The sequence below is a fragment of the Procambarus clarkii genome, unplaced genomic scaffold (assembly GCF_040958095.1).
Source record: "Procambarus clarkii isolate CNS0578487 unplaced genomic scaffold, FALCON_Pclarkii_2.0 HiC_scaffold_307, whole genome shotgun sequence".
NCBI classification, from domain to species: Eukaryota; Metazoa; Arthropoda; class Malacostraca; order Decapoda; family Cambaridae; genus Procambarus; species Procambarus clarkii.
Window position 1 is genome coordinate 65,105 of NW_027189340.1, and position 6,765 is coordinate 71,869.

Here is a 6,765-nt window from a genome sequence, read left to right on the forward strand (position 1 = left end):
AAGATACCGAGTGTTTATATGTGTGTTGAGAGAGAGAGAGAGAGAGAGAGAGAGAGAGAGAGAGAGAGAGAGAGAGAGAGAGAGAGAGAGAGAGAGAGAGAGAGAGAGAGAGAGAGAGAGAGAGAGAGAGACATGCAGAGACAGAGACAGAGACAGACAGACAGACAGACAGACAGACAGACAGACAGACAGACAGACAGACAGACAGACAGAGACTGAGAGAGAGAAACACACACAGACAGTTTCATAAATATTCTCATTTTATAGCTATTTGCTTTCAGTGACAGAGGTTTTTGTTATAATAGTATTGGTGTCTAACACTCACAATCTCTTTAGAAATTAAAGTGTGGCTCCAATGGAGCCGAGTTTGTTGGTTTGAGGCCAAGCCACCACCACAGGGCAGTAAGTAAGCCGTTTACTTGGAGGAGGTGTACTTGGTGACGGCCTTAGTGCCCTCAGAGACGGCGTGCTTGGCCAGTTCTCCGGGCAACAGGAGCCTTACAGCCGTCTGGATCTCCCGACTGGTAATGGTGGAACGCTTGTTGTAGTGGGCCAGGCGAGAAGCCTCGGCGGCGATGCGCTCGAAGATGTCGTTCACGAACGAGTTCATGATCGACATGGCTTTGGAAGAGATACCAGTGTCGGGGTGGACCTGCTTCAGCACTTTGTAGATGTAGATGCTGTAGCTCTCCTTCCTCCTGCGCTTCTTTTTCTTATCGCCCTTGGCAATGGCCTTCTGGGCCTTTCCGGCCTTCTTGGCAGCCTTTCCAGATGCCTTGGGTGGCATGATGATGCTCGTGCTGGCTGGCGTTGCGATACAATAATGAACTTTTGCGCGAGTCGAGCTTTCCTTTTATATCCCGCTCGCGACTCAGCTCAGAGCGGGTCGCGTGGCGGAGCGCGCTGATTGGTCAGTGGCGGACTCCCTTGATCCTGAGCGGGGTATATAACACGAAGCTCGATCTGCGGGCCGGCATAAAACACCACAAACCCACAACAGCAGCAGCAATGTCAGGACGCGGCAAGGGAGGCAAAGTGAAGGGCAAGTCAAAGTCTCGCTCCAGCAGGGCCGGACTTCAGTTCCCCGTGGGCAGAATTCACCGTCTGCTGCGTAAAGGCAACTACGCCGAACGCGTCGGTGCTGGCGCTCCTGTCTACCTGGCAGCCGTCATGGAATACCTCGCTGCCGAAGTTCTGGAGCTCGCCGGTAACGCCGCACGTGACAACAAGAAGACCCGTATCATCCCACGTCACTTGCAGTTGGCCATCCGCAACGACGAAGAACTCAACAAACTTCTGTCTGGCGTAACCATTGCACAGGGAGGTGTTCTTCCAAACATTCAGGCAGTTCTTTTGCCAAAGAAGACAGAGAAGAAGTAAGCACTTCTGCCACCCACCACGACAAATACCATAACCAGGCTCCATCCGGAGCCACACACACTTTAATAGAGAGATTCAAGTAGACAATCAACTTTCAAACATTAATAATAACATTTATATTGATTTCATGTGAAATGTGTACATAACAAACAAACAAAACAAAATTATAGGGGATATTCAGCATCACTTGGAATATTAACCAATCATATAAATCCAATATATATTTTATATTTTACTTTAAGCGAGGAATTCATATTCTATCAATTTTTAATCATACAAATGAACAAAAGCAATTCTTCACTAGACGTAATGAATGAATAAATGATCAAGGTTTTAATGTGTTTCATGAATATATATATATATATATATATATATATATATATATATATATATATATATATATATATATATATATATATATATATATATATATATAATATAATATAATATAATATATTATAATACTTGTGAACCAGAATATGTTTGAGCAGCAGCGATCGTGCCATTGGCCGAAGTGCAACAATTCAAATAATTTAAAGGGCCTGCTCGGGTATATAAGAGAGGCTGGGAGACTGGGGCCGGTGGTGGGTGATGGGTGATGAGTGATGGTGTGGTGTGGTGTGGTGTTGTTAAGAGTTGATTTACGGCCAGCCAGCCAGCTGCAGCCAAGGCAGGGCAGGGCAAGGCAAGGCAAGGCAAGGCAAGGCAATAACAGGACAGGACAGGCAAGGCAAGGCAAGGCAAGGCAAGGCAAGCAGGCGGGCGGGCGGGCGGGCGGGCGGGCGGGCGGGCGGGCAGCCAGCCAGCCAGCCAGCCACTCCCACTTTGTATTTATATGCATTCAATTTATATTCAAACATTATATATGTTAAGGGCCTAGTTTTAGTGTTTATTTTAAAAATGACAAACATCGAGTCGTTTTACCAGTCCTTTAGCGTTAACGGTGATGCATTTTAAAACTGAACAGAAATCACCTTTTCTGGATATATCAAATATCGAATCCGCTTAATGTGCCTACAATTCAATCATTCAAAAAATACATAATTTACATCATGCCTTTTCATAGAACAGACAATAAGATTTGAGACAATAAGAACTTTAGTTTTATAACTAAAGTTGCACAATTATACCAACTCTATGGTGGCTGGGTGGTAAGGTGTGTGGCTGGTGTTTTGGAAGTCGCGAGTTCAAACGACCCAATGGGAGTACTTTTTTTTTTTTTTATGCCATACAATCTTCCTAGTACTATTATGTAGGTGTGTGTGTGTGTGTTTTTATTCATTCTTTGGTTTTATAGATGACATACATATTGACTCCTTTTACCGGTCCTTAATTAGGCTCTGGGGAAGCAATGGTGGTGGTGGTGGTGCATTTAAAACTAAACCAAAAATCACCAGTTCTGGACGCGTCAAATATCATATCCGCTTAATGTGTCTACAACCTAATTACTTAAAACTACACTATTTAATTCATTCATATCATGTGCATATTGGTCATTATGCTCATACAACCGACATAACAATTTATTTTCATTATTAGAATCATACATTTCATCAAGTAATACAGATACAAAGAGATTTTCTTTCTGAGAAGACCGTTAGTATTGGCTGGCTGGCAGGCAGGCAGGCATTTGAGGGTTATTATTTCGCCTGTTGATTGGGGGGAGGGTTGATGTGTTAGGGGGTTTTCGGTTAGGTGTGGTGGTGGTGATTGGTGGTGATTGGTGGTGGTGGTGATTGGTGGTGAGTAGTGGTGGTGGTGGTGGTGGTGGTGGTGGTAGTGGTGGTAGTAGGTGGGAGGGGGGGGGGGGAAGGGGAATGATGGTCTGTGGATTCCTTCTCCGTACCCCCTTACATATAAGCAAAAACATGCCTTCCTGTGGGTATAGAAACATTAACACAAATTATATCAGTAACTGATATTGTAGCCTTTTAAACAGAAAAGATTTGTACATACAAATACTTTTAAATTATCATTTATTTGTGGAAATGGCATTTACGTCATTAAATTGATACCTCAGCATCAAGTGTCCTGCAGTGGTCCAGTGGTAAAGTGTATATAAGTGATGCGTATTCTTGGAGTTGCGAGTTCAAACCCGGATTAAGCTATATATATATATATATATATATAATATATATATATATATATATATATATATATATATATATATATATATATATATATATATATATATATATATATATATATATATATATATTTTGTTTTGTTTTGGTTGTTTGTTTTTGTATAAAGCCTCACACACTATATTAAGCGAGTTTGTTTTAAACATGACATACATATTAATTCATTTTACCAGGCCTTATTCCACACAACTCCGTGAATTTCCCGTGGAGCCAGCCAGCCAGCCAGCCAGCCAGCCAGCCATTCAAACAAAAACAAACGAAACAAAACAAAACAAAACAAAAAACATTATTGCCAACAGCATTTGGTGTTCCCAGGCGGTCACCCATCCAAGTACTAACCAAACCCAACGTTGCTTAACTTCGCTGATCGGACGAGAAGCGGTGTTCTCAACGTGGTATGGCCGTTGGCATGAGACTGCCTACACATTGTGGCTAATAACCAACTCTTTTTAGTCATCACGGCAGGATACGGACCTTCTTGTGGTGTCTTAATGGTAATTGTATCCTAACATATTTTTGTCTCCTTGGCATGGATATTTAACATCGTTTATTCAGTCTTGGGTTTATGTTCTTTCGCCATTTACAGACATTTTACATCTACCTACTTCCTCAGCCTACCCTGCCAATTTCTAATGAATTTGTGGATTTTCTTTTGTAATACATACATGTGTGTGCTCATCTGCTCTTCAGTTTTTATGATATTTGTCTCATCTGTCCTGCTTTATGATACTTTTACAAAGAACATGAACAAATGCTTCTATTTTAGAGAAGATATGGGATCCAGGTTTCGGAGCCGTAAAACCAACCGTCGTGATTGGTGGACGAGTTGCCAGGTTGCAGCTTCTGTACCGTGCCGGCACATAAATAGGTTCGGCTCAAGCGGCGGCAGCATCATTCCCCCGTGACTGTCTGAGCGTCTCTCATCACCTTGGTTATCTCATCATCATCATCATGGTAGAAGCAAAGCCTACCAAGAAGGCTGCGGCTGCTGCTGCTGTGGTGGCCACCACCAGGAAACCTCGCGTCCAGGTTGCTCACCCGAAAACTAGTCAAATGGTTCTAGCCGCGGTCGCAGCACTCAAAGACCGTAAGGGCTCGTCTCTACAAGCAATCAAGAAGTACGTTGTTGCCAACAACAAAGTCGAGGCTGCCAAGATCGCCATTTACATCCGAAGATTTCTCAAGAAAGCAGTGGCTGACGGCATTCTTGTTCAGACCAAGGGAAGTGGAGCTAGTGGATCATTCAAGCTGGCCGTAGCAGAGAAGAGGGCCGTTCTAACTCCCAAGAAAGCCACCACAACCAAGAAACCATCTACAGCAGCAAAGAAGGCCGTGGTAACTCCCAAGAAAGCCGCCACAAGCAACAAACCACCTACAGCCTTGAAAAAGAAGCAGCAGCAGCAGCAGCTTGTTGTTGGGAACAAAAAGCCCAAAATAAAGAGAGCTTCAAAATCTCCCAAACCACCCAAGGCAAAGAAAGCTGTCAAGAAAACAACAAAGGCAAAATAAACGACGACATGCAAGCAGCATGAATACACATGACAATAAACATCCAGGCCTCCCCCCTCAGTGGAGGGGCCTCATATGATTCCAAAAAGAGTTTAGTTTTGTAGACAAATAAATCATTACTTTTGGGGTAGATTTACTCTGTATATTATATATATATATATATATATATATATATATATATATATATATATATATATATATATATATATATATATATATATATATATATATATATATATATATATATATATATATATATATATATACACATATACATGGGTGAGGTGATATGGTACCAAAGTTTTGGGTGAGGTGATTGACATTTACACAAGATAAAACACGAACCAATGGGAATAAAAACATAAGAATGGAAGTAACTGCAGAAGGCCTATTGGCCCATAACACAAGCACTTCCTCTTGATGCTTCTATATTGGTTCGGAGTCTTGAAGCTATAATATATATATATATATATATATATATATATATATATATATATATATATATATATATATATATATATATATATATATATATATATATATATATATATATATATATATATGCACACAAAACTAAATAGTCTTGTTAGACAAATTGCCCCTATTAGAGGCAAGTTGACTAACAAGCCGAATGACTGCAATTGTTTTGAATTTGAGTTAAATCTAACATAGAAATGTAATCAAACCTAACCTAACCTATGCTAACCCAAGCTAAGCTAACCTAACCTAACCTAAGCTAACCCAAGCTAAGCTAAGCTAACCTAACCTAACCTAAGCTAAGCTAACCTAACCTAACCTAACCCAGCAATTCATGATCTTAATATAATACTGTTAATTGGATAAACCAATTTGGAAAGAAATGTTCGAAAATAACAAAATTAACTGTGCTTGTTAGGAAAATTGGGCCTTGCATACTTGTCCCAATAGTGTGGTTCTCGCTTTTAGGTACGACATAAACGTATACCTAAGTTGAGAGAGAAAAAGATTCGCACTCAAACATGCATATCGATTGCCAGTCCTGAATTCTGGGTAGATATTCGTGTCCTCCCTTTTCATTTACCATCATTTGGATACTATCAAAACAGCTCTGAGAAGGATAAAATGAATAAAACGGGTAGCTCACTCATGTAAAAAGGAAGAGTTGGGAAAGATCTCTCTCTCTCTCTCTCTCCCTCACCCCCCCCCCCCCCCCACCACCACCAATGATCCTGCTCTGCTAGTATATAACGGAACAAACCTTCCCCCCCCCCCCACCCCTCCCTCCCCAATCAGAGTCCCTTTAAGCATGCGAGGATAAAAAATAGATTTCATAAGACCCAATGTGCTAGCTGATATCAAAACAATTTATGTTATCGTCTATTAAGCCCTTCAGTAAAAAAGTATAGGGACCTAATTAGGTCCCGTTTTGAGGTGGTGGTGGGTGGAATCGATGGATTAGCCAAGCTCTTATCCGCCGAATCCGTAGAGGGTACGACCCTGGCGCTTCAGAGCGTACACCACGTCCATGGCAGTGACGGTCTTCCTCTTGGCGTGTTCCGTGTAGGTTACAGCATCACGGATGACGTTCTCGAGGAACACCTTCAGGACGCCACGGGTCTCTTCGTAGATGAGACCCGAAATACGCTTCACGCCGCCACGACGAGCTAAGCGACGAATAGCGGGCTTGGTGATGCCCTGGATGTTGTCACGTAGCACCTTACGATGACGCTTGGCGCCACCCTTTCCGAGTCCC

General features: G+C 41.9%; 1 non-coding gene across 1 annotated transcript; it reads right to left on the bottom strand.

Moving 5' to 3' along the window:
* Window positions 1–3,814: 3,814 nt before the first annotated feature.
* On the bottom strand, window positions 3,815–3,933 carry LOC138361318 (5S ribosomal RNA). Its single transcript, XR_011226912.1, has one exon. It is a non-coding gene; the product is annotated as a 5S ribosomal RNA (ribosomal RNA).
* Between the last annotated feature and the right edge of the window lie 2,832 nt (window positions 3,934–6,765).